Below are 13430 nucleotides of genomic sequence, written 5' to 3'. Positions count from 1 at the left end.
CAGGCAGGAAGTCTTTTTAAACAAATTAAAAATCTGTGTTTTTTTCCCTAATTCTCCCCAAGTCAGATATATACACACTCACAAAAATGATGTATGAAGGAAAGCTGTCATACACAAGAAGTTGTATTCCAAAACAAGGGAAATAGCTGTTGAAACAGGAATTAACACAAGAAAGTCAGCAACAGGTTAACAGTTTTAAAAATTGAGTCTTTAAATGCTGCATGGCACAAAGCTATATGATATAAAGTACTGCTAGGTATGAAGGAGGAAGTCTGTATGGCTGTTTAAAAAATGCTTTTCTGGAAAAGCAAATAAAAACGACACCAATCAGCAGATCAAGGAGGCTAAAGTTAGATATCAGAGCTACAACTTCCCATATCTGAACTCGAAAGTCCCGTCAGAATGGAATAAAACTTCAGGACAAGACAGGGTCATTTTAACATATTTTACTTTATCCATTTTAGGTTCTCTGTTTCCTTCTCCTTCACCTTGAAATTCAGCACGATCCAGCAGAAAGATGGCTGCTTTTAGAATTGGCTATTTTATTTTTCTTTCTGTGGCAAGAATGTCATAGAGACTGGATACTTCAGGCTCCTATGCATCCATGACCAGTGTCACACTGTGGTCAAAAAACTTAGCAATGGACTTAGGGTATTCAAACTCTCTGCTGCTGCTTTGTTCTTCTACTCATGAGAGTCAGCTTCAGAGCGTATTTACCACTGAACCTTTTGAAACTGGAGGACAGTTGCCAAATATCCTCAGGATCCATTCCTATAGGATTTAACAACAACTCCAGAGTGTTTCCTGTGGGACATAAGAAAGTTACTCTTTTCCTTCTATGAATATAAATGGTCAGGATTGCCATCATCTCAAAATAGGATATGACACACAAAGCCAAAACAGGCTTATATTATGGAAGGGGGGGCATATACCCCAAATCAAAGTCACTATGGCAAAGAAACAGGAGATGGTATGATAGTGAAGTGACTGTAAATCATACCAAAGTGCACACTTGAACTCTTCCAGAAGTACCTTTTTGGCAGAATCATCCAAAGAATCCTTCACAGCTGATCCATCCCATTTATCAATATTTACAGACTTGTCATCAATCTTCCACTTGTCCAGCAAGTTGCTGTGGCCCTTGCCTCTCCTGCATATGGGACCACCACCAGCACTGCTGCCTTGGCCACCAACACTGCAGTCCCACCCTCCCGCTGCTACCATCTTGTCTCAGGTACGTAGGTCTGAGGTTTAACAAGCACATATAGCCACGTAACTTCCTTCAGTACTGAGATACACAGTATTTCCATCATCCTATAAAGTACTCTTGAGTCTCTTTGAAGTGGCTCCCTTCTCTTTATCCTAGATCTGGTAACCACTGATCTGATTCTTCAGATTTTTTTGCCTTTGCAGAATTCCACATAAATTGAATCATATAGTATGTAGTCTTTTGTGTGGCCTTTTCCCACTTAACATAATACTTTTGAAATTTATTCATCTCGGTGTCTCAGTAGTTTGCTCCTTTACATCATGAGTAGCATGTCATTGTATGTAATAAGTTGTTCATCCATTCACTGGCTGAGGACATTTCGGTTGTTTCCAGTTTGTGGCTATTATGAATAAAGCTGTTATAAACAATCAAGTACTAGTTATTATGTGTACATTTGTTTTCATTTCTCATGATTAAAGACCAAGAATTTCTCAGTTGTATAAGAAGTATTTATTTAGCGTCTTAAGAAACTGCCAAACTTTTCTACCATGCCTATACGTCTTTCATTCTCACCAGCAATCTAAGAGTTCCAACTGCACTCCATCTTCACCAGCTTTTGATACTGATATTAATTTTCATTTAAGCCATTCTAATAGGTGTGTAGTGGAATCTTATTATGGTTTTCATTTGCATGTCTCTAATGAATAATGATGTTGAGCAACTTTTCATGTATTTATAAGATTGTATCTTTTGTAAAATGTCTATTCAAATTGTCCATTTTTTGTTGGGTTGTTTGTTTTACTAATAAGTTGCAAGAATTCTTATTTTGAATATGTCCTTTATCACATACATTATTTGCAAATATTTTCTCCCAGTCTGTGATTTGTCTTTCCATAATTTTAATGATGCTTTCAAAAAGTACTTAATTTTGATGAAGTCCAATGTATCAAAAAATTTTTTTATAGTTAGAGCTTTTTGTGTCTTGGCTAAGAAATCATTGCCTTGTCCAAGGTTTCAAAATTTTAAATCCTACATTCTATTCCAGAAGTTTCAAAGATTAGGTTTTATATTTTAGGTCTATGATCTATTTTGAGTATATTTCTGTATATGGCATGAGGTACGGGGTTATTTATTTATCTACGTATACCCAATTTTTCTAGCACCATTTGTTACCCAATTTTTCTAGCACTATTTGTTGAGAAGTTCAGAAGCAAATTCTAAGGGGAACAAGAAGAGTTCTTTTTGGTCATGCTGACCCATCTATCTATGTGGTGACATGCAGTAGGCAATGTGTCTGAAACTAAGAAAGAGATGAATATAAAGATTTAGGAATCAAATTATTGTGATATTTGAACTCACTAGGCTTGGTCAGCCCTCCAATTAAAATGGGTCTGACCGGCCAAGAGAGAAACTAGAGACACAGCATAGAGGAACAGGACAGAACTTTGGGATGGGGTAATTAGGTGACGGGCATTACGGAAGGTACTTGAAGTAAAGAGCACCGGGTGTTATATGCAACTGATGAATCACTAAACTCTACTTTTGAAACTAATAATGCAGTATATGTTAATTAAATTGATTTTAAAAATTAAATACATACATATGTGTATATATACAATACACACACACACACATATATATGTGTGTGTGTGTGTGTGTGTGTGTGTGTGTGTGTGTCAATTAAATTGCAAGGATTTGGAATAGGATTTTAACTCCTACATTCTACTTTTCAGTCATTCTATTGAAGAAGAAGAAATGAGAGGCAGGGCAATAGGCCAGGAGGCTATTGCAAAAGACAAGGACAACTGTGAGGTGCTAAATTAGGGCAGTGGTAACTTAAAAAAAAAAAAAGCCTAAGTAATACATATTTCATGTGAATGTAACTTTCATGGGTACACACAAGGGGATATAGACATAGGAGAAAACTTTAAGCCTGCATAAAGAAGAAAAACTGCTAAGTTTATTCTGGCAAATTTCCCCGTAAATAGGTCTTATGTTATTTATAGGCCCAGAATATTCACTGTAAGTGTTTAAACTTGAACTTCTATTCTTTATGATAGCCTACAGTCCAAACATAAAGTTGCACAAGCCTATTGCTTCTAGCAACAACTAACATACTTGTATACAAATGTTCCCAGACCTGTTTTACCTCTCTCCTATAGTGCAGAGTCTTCCATCTCCCGACCTGCATGAATTGATTAGAAGGAAAGATGTTGTAGGCAAGTGTTAAAAGGTCCTGCAGTGAGTCCTATCATTTCTTAACTGTGTGACCAAGCTTGTTTGCTCTGTAAAATGGAAATGCTAATATCCACTTTTCAAGTATTAAGCAAGATAATATATGAATCCTGGATTCTAGTAGATACTCAAAAAATATTTTCTGAGCAGAACTGAAATGAAGTCATTAAAATACCATTAATGTGACAGAAGCATAAAGTATGTGGCTCAGTGACACAGCTATGGGAGGAAAAGAAGAGAAAGTCTCCAGGTAGCTTGCACTGTCTGCTCCAGATTCATCCTTCCCACCCCTCTACTCTGCCGCCTGTCCTTTTAGGGTGACTTCTATGAATATACTAAAAGTCTCCCTTGACCTGGCTTCTGGAGGGCTCAGAGAGTAAGGAACTTCAGCAAAGGATCAAGGGAGGTGGAATTCAGTAGCTATTTATTCCCTGACTAGCTCCTTCTTAGTGGGGACAACTTCGGTTGGTGCTGCATTCAGAACAGAGCTTCTTAGCTTTTTTATGTCCCCTGGTCCTCTTGTGGATCTGGTGAGGTAAAGAGAGGTAACCTGTCCAGATTAATAGTTTTAAATGCGCAAAATAAAACACAGAAGACTATGCAGAAAGCCAATCATATTGAAATATGTGTTTCATTATACATGTCATGAATTTATGTATATATGCAGTTATGTACTTGTAATATAGCAATACATATACTTTTTATTACATTAAATACCAAGATAACATAATATAGGCAAGTTGAGATTAAATTTACTTTTTACTTTTTTTTTTTTTTTAAGATTTATTTATTTGGAAGAGGAGGGGCAGAGCAAAGGAAGAGAGAATCTTAAGCAAACTCCAGGCCAGTCTCATGACCCTGAGATCACAATCTGAGCAGAAATCAAGAGTTGGACACAACTGACTGGGCCACCCAGGTGCCCCATATTATATGTTTTTTAGAAAATAAGTTTAACCTAAAAGAAAAAAATAAGTTTAACCTTGGGATGCCTAGGCGGTACAGTAAATTGTCAGACTCTTGATTTCTGCTCAGGTCATGATGTCAGGGTTGCGAGATTGAGCCCTGTGCCAACCTCCATGCTCAGGTCAGAGTCTGCTTAAGATTCTCTTCCTTTCCCTCGGCCTCTTCCCCTTTTCTCTCTCTCTAAAAAAAAAAAAAATAGGACATGTAATGTAAGGTCTTCCATTGTTTAGCATGTAAAATAACATTAACCTCTGGAGTGATCATTGACTGGCAACACACACACACACATAAAGTTGGACATCCAAATAATTTTGACATTTTGTTCTAATGATTACAAATGTTAAAAATTCTTGTTCACAAAGATACAATGTTACAAGCAGAATTAAAGTTTCCATAGCTCACTTCATAAGATCAAGATGGGATTCCCTTAGGGAACATCAAACATTTTGTTAGGCTGTTTTAAACTCCAATTGCAGTGAGTCTTTTGTCCTAAAACCAACATGTTCTTTGGCTCACTCAGTCTACATCTTCAACATAGTTTATATCAGAGAGAGAGGCACTGTGAGTCCATAATTCAACTTTAGTGCCATCAAGATAGAGATAAATTTTGAAAAACTTTTGAAGAGTTTCTATGTGTCTTCTGATTTATCTTTTCAAAATTGACAGAATTTTGTATCTCAACTCTAGCTTGGAAAAGCAACTCCTCTAGCAATTGAAATTTTGTAAGGATGTTGGCTTCTACTTTTTTCTTCCCTATCAGTACCTAAGGCAAGAAAGTTTTTTAATTTTTCAGCAGCATCCATAAAGGTAACTTCAAGAACCTGAATTGAAAGATTTATTATCTTATTCACATGGCTTAAAATATCTACATGGTAAGTCAATTCATGGATAAAATCCTTTCTTTCAGAAAGGTTCAAAGTAGATTTCCTTTTTCCTTAAGAAAGGTAAAATTCTGCTCTTAGTTTGTTAGCAGTAGCTAGGAGGTTCTCTTTCCAAAGGACCTCCATGCAGTAGAAAAGCTCCTCAGATTCTACTCCTATTTCTTGACAAAGTAAATACTATGATTTGGAGACCTGCTCCTGATAAAGCTAATGACTTTATGGCATTTACCAAACTTTCAGAATTGTTGAAGGAATCTAAACATAATGTAAATACATGTCTGTATGAAAAGAAATAAGTGACACAAATGTAAGGAGCTTCCAGTTTCACTATATACCAAAAGCAGATGCATCATCAAGTATTGTAGAAGCACCATCTGTGCAGTCTGAAGCTTTTATTTCTAGGCAAAGTTTTGTTTGAGGAAAAAAAAACTTTTTATCATTTCTAAAATACTAAAGGGTTTTGTAGTTTCCAAGAGGGACTCACAAAAATAAGAATTCTTAAAAATGCATCAGCATGCACACAGGGACCAAAAGCAAGGATCTGGCTACAGTGAAAAATGTTGATCTCAAGGTTGTGAGTTCAAGCCCCACATTTGGGCATAGAGCCTACTTTAAAAAAAAAAAAGAAAAAGAAAAATCTTTGTTTACATGTAGCCATATACTGAGGGAGAATGGCAAAATTGCCAATTCTAAGTGACAGACTTCAGAATGAATTTTTTTTAAATCAACTACTCTAGATCAGATGTCATCATTTAACAAGAGTGTTGCTATCAACTTTTTCCTTCTGCTCCAGTCCACAAAGCAGTCCATTTTTGTCTAATGTATATGGCTTTTCTTTTTATTTGGCAAATCCAAACTTGGAAATACTCTACACATAATTAAGAATTCTTATTGAACATTCATACAGTTTTTCAAACCCTTAGAAAACACTGAAAGCCACTAAACTATTTTCAGAAATTTACCAACTGTAGACAGGAAATAGTGAAAAGCATCATAGGTATCTGGATTATCAAAGTGTACCCTTCCATAAACAGATAAATGGATGGATAGATAGATAGATAGATAGATAGATAGATAGATAGATAATATATATGTAGGATGACTGAAACCATGTTTCTTCTAGAAACATAAGAAACCACTGTATTTTCAAAGTAGTAAGGCACTGATGATATTTCAAGGTATCCACAAACAACTATACTATAAAGATTTCTTCCTTTTTTTTTTACTATAAAGATTTCTATTCATGACAGAATCACAGGTACTATTGACACTAATGTAGGTTGTTACCTACTATTCATAATTGAAATTCTAAATTTTAGTTAGATGTTTGTGAAAATGGGGATGTAATTATTTCCTATCCAAGTTCATGAGCTCCCTGAAATCTATCCATATGCCAAAGTTAAGAACAAAGTAACATGTTTTTTTTTTTAAAAAAAAAAAAAAGAATAACATGTAGAAGGAAAAACGGCCTGAAGTTCTACCAAGTAAGCTGGCTGATGAAATTAGGGAAGTATGGGCAGAAATACTGAAAAAGAAGTAAGAGGACAAATTTCTCAGAATAGGTAAGGAATGTGAAGACACCAGTCCATTTAAATGCCCACTAGAGGCATCCATAGTAGAGGCAGCTCTCAACTGTAAGGTAGACAAGATGATCAACCCAGTGGATATCAAGCAGTCCCTTTCTCCAGTCATCTGATATCTGTTCAAGGGGTACAATGACTGTTCAAGTACAAAGTGGCTGTATTTTCAGGGATTTAGACTATGTGTATTTTGAGCAACATAGTCTTACCTTCATCAAGGCTGATCTGATTACTTCCAATATTAAGTGTCCAACATGCTATCAGAGACCATTGCTGAGTGGCACCAGTTCCTGTGGGGACCAGTCAGATACCAGGTGGCAGGTTGACTACTTGCCATGGAATGATTAATGCTTTATATTCACAGAATTAGATACACATTTCAGGTATATATTTGCCATTTGTACCCAAACTGTGCCTGCTAAAGCCACTATTGATAGACTTACAGAATATCTTATTCAAAACTGCAGTACTTCATACAATGTTCTTTCCAACCAGGGGGACACATTTAATAATAAAGGAGAGTCAGACAAGGGCTCACACTGAGGAATGAATTGTACCTATACTCAGATGCAGCTGGCTTGATAAAACAATGGGATAGCTTAAGGTTTTAGTTAAGTACCAGCTGGAGAAACACTTCATGAAAGGTTTTAGTTACATACCAGCTGGAGAAACACCAACATCCTTCAAAATATAAGGACTATTTAGGAGGCAGACTGTCCAAAGTTAGGCTACTTTCCTGCAGGATGCAAAACACATCCTAAACCAGCAGCCTTTCTAATTTTTTTTACAATTGATTGATTGATTGATTAATTGATTTATGAGAGACAGAGAGAGAGAGAGAGAGAGAGAGAGAGGCAGAGGGAGAGAAGCAGGCTTCCCACAGAGAGCCCGATATGGGACACGATCCAGGGATCCAGGATCACACCCTGAATCGAAGGCAGAAGCTCAACCACTGAGCCACCCAGGCATCCCAACTAGCAGCCTTTATAGGGTTTCACTTCTCCCTGTTGGAATACTGGGTTCAAGAAACTAGTAGTGGAAATGTAAGTGGCTCTCTTATTCCCCATAAGTCACTTAGAGAATTTTTGCTTCACAGTCCAATAATTTTGGGCTCAGAAAACTGTTTTTTTTTTTTTTTTTTTTTTTTTTAGTTTGTTAGTCATGGTTCCAATAAATTGAAAACTGAGATTTCCCCTAACCATTTTGGGCTTCTCATACTATCGAACAAAAAGGAATTTAAAGGAGTTATTCCAATGGCTGGTATGCATATGCATGATCCCAATTGCTGGGTGGAAAATGGACTGCTGATACTCAATAAAAACAAGCATTAAGTTTGAAATCCAAAATATTTACTAGAGTTCCTCTCTCTACTTCCCCTCCCAGTGGCCTTGATCAACAAGACACAATAAAATCAAGACAAATAAGACTTCTGACCTTATAGGAATAAAGATTTCAGAATCCTTAGCAATAAAGAGAAAGAATCCCATACAACCTATGGGTCTGGCAAAGGGTCTGGCACACGGAATTGGTGGTAAGAGAAAACAGCTTTAATTATCAACAGGGGCCACAAAATTAGCTATAGAATTAAGGACTACAATAGCTATGTTTTATGTTACTTAATGATTTAGTTTCTCCTCCTACTCCCCCAAGTACTTTATATAAAGAACATCAGTAGAGATTAGTGAGTGAGGTTTCCCATATGAGTAAAACTGAATTACTGAAATTTTTGCATTTGCTATTTAAAGAATATGAACTTTGCACACAAAGAAGCAATGGATTCGCAGGGACAAAAGGGGTGGACTGAGATGAATATTTTCTATTTCTCCTTCAGATCCACTCTCTTTCCTTTTCTACCTGCCCTGTTCTCTGCCCCTAGGCTGATCCATTTGGCTCTCAACAAGACTCCCATGCCTCTGGCTTCTGGTTGGGTATAGCTCCAACAGGGGAGCTCCAATAGGAGATTGGAGGAAGAGTGGGCACTCAGAGTATTTATTTGATCAAGTGGGCCTGTTTTTTCTCAAGATAGCCTTTTATGCACAACTCTGTCCTTCTCAGTTTGGATTCTGGTAACTCCTCTCTTTTCTCACCCTTTGGACTTAGGGATGCTGAGACCCTGTCCATTCTTCTGCGAATAGTACCTTCTATTGGTAACTTTACTAAACCCTCCTGATAGCACCCTAATGTGAGTACATTATCTGTTTCCTTTTGGCGTCTGGTCTGATAGAAGGATTCCCTGAGAGGAAAAATGTCAAGTTGGGTCTCACAGGATGCATGGAAGATTCCCAAGGCAAAGTGCATTTGACAGAGAAAAGCATCCATTTCATCAACATTTCAAGACCTAGAGGACTGACAGAGCCTAATATGTTCTAGAAACCACAAGGTCAGCTGTAGCATAACCTTGGCAGAAACGTGATGGAAAATGAAGCTGGAAAATGCCCAGATCACAAAAAGCCTGTTAAAAAAGAGAGACAGCAGTCCCAAAATGGAATCACTTGTGCTAAACCCATGTCATCTGAGACTTAATACCTAAACTAACTGTGGTTTCAGCCTCTCCCAGGAATGGAATCTTAACAGGTCAGTTTGCATTTCCCAGTCAACATCAGTGACATAATCCAATAGATAGACCCTTGCCATACCCTAAAGGTAGGTGACCTTGCCTAAAACAATCCAGTGTTTGCTAGAATAACTTCATTGCCCTGCCACCTCCTGCCGATAAAAGTTATCTATTTTGTACAGGTCCTCAGAGCTCCATTCTGTCTGCCAGACGGGATCATGACTCTTCACATTTACTAAGGTGAATTTTTGTTTTTTAGCAAGCCTTAGTACCAAAGTATGGGCCATCATCCTAGGAGTGACAGGAAACAGAATCCAAAGCTGTTTACTGATTTTTGTCACTAGAATTTATTATCTTTCCTTTCTGAAAACTATTGCCTTATTGGAAATAAATCCACATAATGATTTTGCCTCCACTGGGTGAAAAAAACAGTCACTTTCAAAAACGCAATGACATTCTCTCTACATTTGGCTTAGAAATAACTCTCATCCTGTCAGATGCCAACATGGTGCAGGGAATCACCTCAGCCCACTCATTCTGCACCAAAAGAACAATTTCTCCTCTTTCATTTTCCTTTCTCCATTGAGCAGTTAAGCAGGCCCCTGAGAGAATCCGACTCTCTGTTTGACAAGGTCTATGGACATGTGTAGAATAGCATTTTTGCTTTGTTTAGAAACATCTGTGGGAAATCACAGGCATCAAGATGGCATAAATGGCAAGAGCTGGGGCTTCTGATAAAAAGCCCTTTTCTGAGCTGAGTGGCAACCCCTATAATCCTTGGGGTTCCTCTAGTAGTTGTTGACTATCTCTAATGCCAGCTTGCTTCAAAGCACTTAGCTGGCTTTTACAGAGTTCTTGGGCTGACGTGTCTTAAGTTCCTATCCTTCTTTCCATGCCAAGCACTTCTGAACTTTTGAATGTCACCAATATCCTTCAAAGTATAAGGACTGTTTAGGGGCAGACTGTCCAAAGTTGTATTAACTGAATAGCCCCCTCCCTTGGTAGAATATTGTTGATTTCTGCAAATACATAAAAGACCATCTGAAAATAAAATAAAATAAAAATAAAAAGACCATAAGCAAATTCCCTGAGGCAAATCTACAGAATCTGAGCCCTCATATCACTCATGTTACTCATCAGCACAATCATTCTTTGCGATACTATACTACAGAATTGGTGGGGCTTCCACAGACAATGGAAGCTAAGGCTCTAATCTCTAATACGTCCTCAGCCTCCTCTGCTGCAGAGTGGGCTTCAGCACATTAACAGCCCTGCTTCTCAGCTGTCCAAGGACTTGATTTAATTACATTGCAAGTCTCTGTCTTCATTGGAAGTCTCCACACATGCTGTTTGCTCCATTATTATGGATTGCATTTCCTCTCTGCTGCAATGTCTCATTCTGCCCTTCCCTGGGCTTTAGTGGCTAATAGACATTTGCATTAATTTTCATTTCTCCTGGTGCTTAATAAACATCCTCTTAGGCACTCATCCTGAAGGTAGAAAAACCATTTAGCTCAACCAAAAATTTGAACTCCAGACCCTTCTTAGAACCAAAACCTGTGTTTCTATTGATATTGTCTGCCCTACTTTTCATAGCCTCCAAGGGATGACTCCAGGAACCTAGGAAAGACCCTGCCCTTCCCTAAATTGCTTATACCTATCTGAGGTTTTCTAACAGCCCTAGTTCATCTTATAAAAGTCACACAGACACACATAGGAGTGCACATATGCATGCACATATTTCATTAATAAAGTACATTACTACATCCGATGATCCAGGAATGGTTAAGTCAATTAAAATAGTCATTCAACAGAAGAGTGTTTTGTCACTAATATGATATATATAAAGACTAGACAAAACATTGTAAGAAAACATTTACATTGTGCTGTTAGCAGGAAAGAAATGGTACATACAGCATTAGTACCATTATGTTTTAAAATATACATATTCACATCCCCATGCATAAGAAAAAGACAAGAAGGAGATATATCAAAATATTTATGATGGTCATGGTTAGGGTTAGAATATCTTAGAATTCTTTTTCTTCCATTTCAAAGACAGAATTCTTTTTTAGGAGAGAAAATAATGACCTAAAAAATAAAAGAAAAAGCATATATATTTTCTCATCATTGGAGACCCCAAATAATGAAGTTCCAATGAGAATAAAACACAGAAAAGAGATTTAAATTGCAACTGGATAGACAGCTAGAAAATTTAGGAGTCGAGTCTTAGGTCAGCAGTATTCTGAGAACTTTATTTAACCATTGGGTCTGTTTTGCAGACATACCATGAGTGTGTTAAAATTATAGGCGGAGGGAGCAGGAAGGTTGTTAACCTCACAATTATGTAGAGGGGAATAAGGCAAACCTGTGGAGAAAGCAGTCTCTTGCACAGCCAACAGGCCAGGAGAGACAGAAAGAATGAGACTGGAAACCAACTTGTGTAATAGTCACCCCCTCTGCGCCTGACTCTGATTACAAGAACACAAACTTAAGTACAAAAATAAACATTTATATAAAATAAATTACAACTACAAGAAGTTGACAAATAAAACAAAATTTTTCTTACTTAACTGTGCTATATACCTCAATAATACTATTTTTTCCTACATTTTTGACAGCATATTCTGCAATTCCACTTCATGTAGCAATTATTTTATAGTATTTCCTATCTAAAAATTAGAAAGATAATTCAATCTTTCCTCTGGTGTGGTTAATTGAAATTTTTCTTAATTTTGAGATAATTTTAGACTCACAGAAGAAATGTAAAAAGTAGTACAAAGAGTTCACCCAGCTTCCCCTCATTTTAACATTTTATGTAGCTATAGCACCATTATCAAATGTGAGATGTTAACATTGGTACAATCCTATGAACAAAACTACAGACTTTACTTGGATTTCACTAGTTTTCCCACTTAAGTCCTTTCTCTGTTCCAAGATTAGTCCACACTGCATTTAGTTTTTGTGTCCCTGTAATCTCCTCCGGTCTGAGGCAGTTCCTCAACCTTTCCTTGTCTTTCATGATCTTGATCTTCTCAAAGAGCCCTCCAGAAGGCCCCTCAGTTTGAATTTTCTGGTATTTACTCATGATTAAATTGAGCTTATGCATTACTGGAAAGAATTTCACAGAACAGATATGCCCCAGTGTGTCATGTCAGGGGGACAGGACGTTGCTTTTCTTACTGCTGGGATTAACATTGATCACTTGGTAAAAGTGACATCTCCAGGCTTCTCTACTCAAAAGTTACTATTTCCCAATTTGTATTAAATAACTATTTGGAGGAGAGATCTTTAAGATTATGAAAAATCCTGGTTCTCCTTTTTTAAATTTTTTTTTTATTTATGATAGTCACAGAGAGAGAGAGAGAGAGAGAGAGGCAGAGACACAGGCAGAGGGAGAAGCAGGCTCCATGCACCGGGAGCCCAACGTGGGATTTGATCCTGGGTCTCCAGGATCACGCCCCGGGCCAAAGGCAGGCACCAAACTGCTTCGCCACCCAGGGATCCCTCCTGGTTCTCCTTAAACTTTCATCTTCTAATTTTATTATCCATTAGTGGAGCTTGCTTAATGACTATTATTGAGGTAATACCAAGGTTTTAATGATGATTTTCTATTTCTCTAATACCTTTGACATTTATTAAGTGGAATTCTTTCATATATCCCTTTTACCAAATTTATTCATTTAGCAGTTACTTTTCATATGAGTATAGACTCAGGGCTACTTATTCTTTGAGTTATAATCCAATACTGTCCTAATTGACTTTTTGCTCAAATTCTTCTAGTTTTAACCATGAAGAGTTATTTCAGATTGATTCTTGTGCCCATCAACATGCTTCCCTCCTCTTTTTTAAGAACTTCCTTACTTTCTGGCACCACAAGATGCTCCAGGATCTTCTTGTCTTTTCTCTACATCGGCCCTGGAACCAGCCACTTTTCCTTCTAATGAAGAATAGTATTTGGAAACCAAGATGTGGGTGCTAGATGTGCTTATTGCTCCCATTTCCTG

At 37.3% G+C, this 13430-nt stretch overlaps 1 pseudogene; it reads right to left on the bottom strand.

Annotated features, from left to right (window-relative positions):
- Positions 1-537: 537 nt before the first annotated feature.
- LOC129506182 (signal peptidase complex subunit 2-like) lies at positions 538-1224 on the bottom strand (annotated as a pseudogene).
- Positions 1225-13430: the final 12206 nt, after the last annotated feature.

The sequence above is a fragment of the Nyctereutes procyonoides genome, unplaced genomic scaffold, assembly GCF_905146905.1.
Source record: "Nyctereutes procyonoides isolate TBG_1078 unplaced genomic scaffold, NYPRO_anot_genome, whole genome shotgun sequence".
Lineage (NCBI taxonomy): Eukaryota > Metazoa > Chordata > Mammalia > Carnivora > Canidae > Nyctereutes > Nyctereutes procyonoides.
Note: the sequence above shows the minus strand (reverse complement) of the source record. Positions and strands in the feature narration are given on the sequence as shown.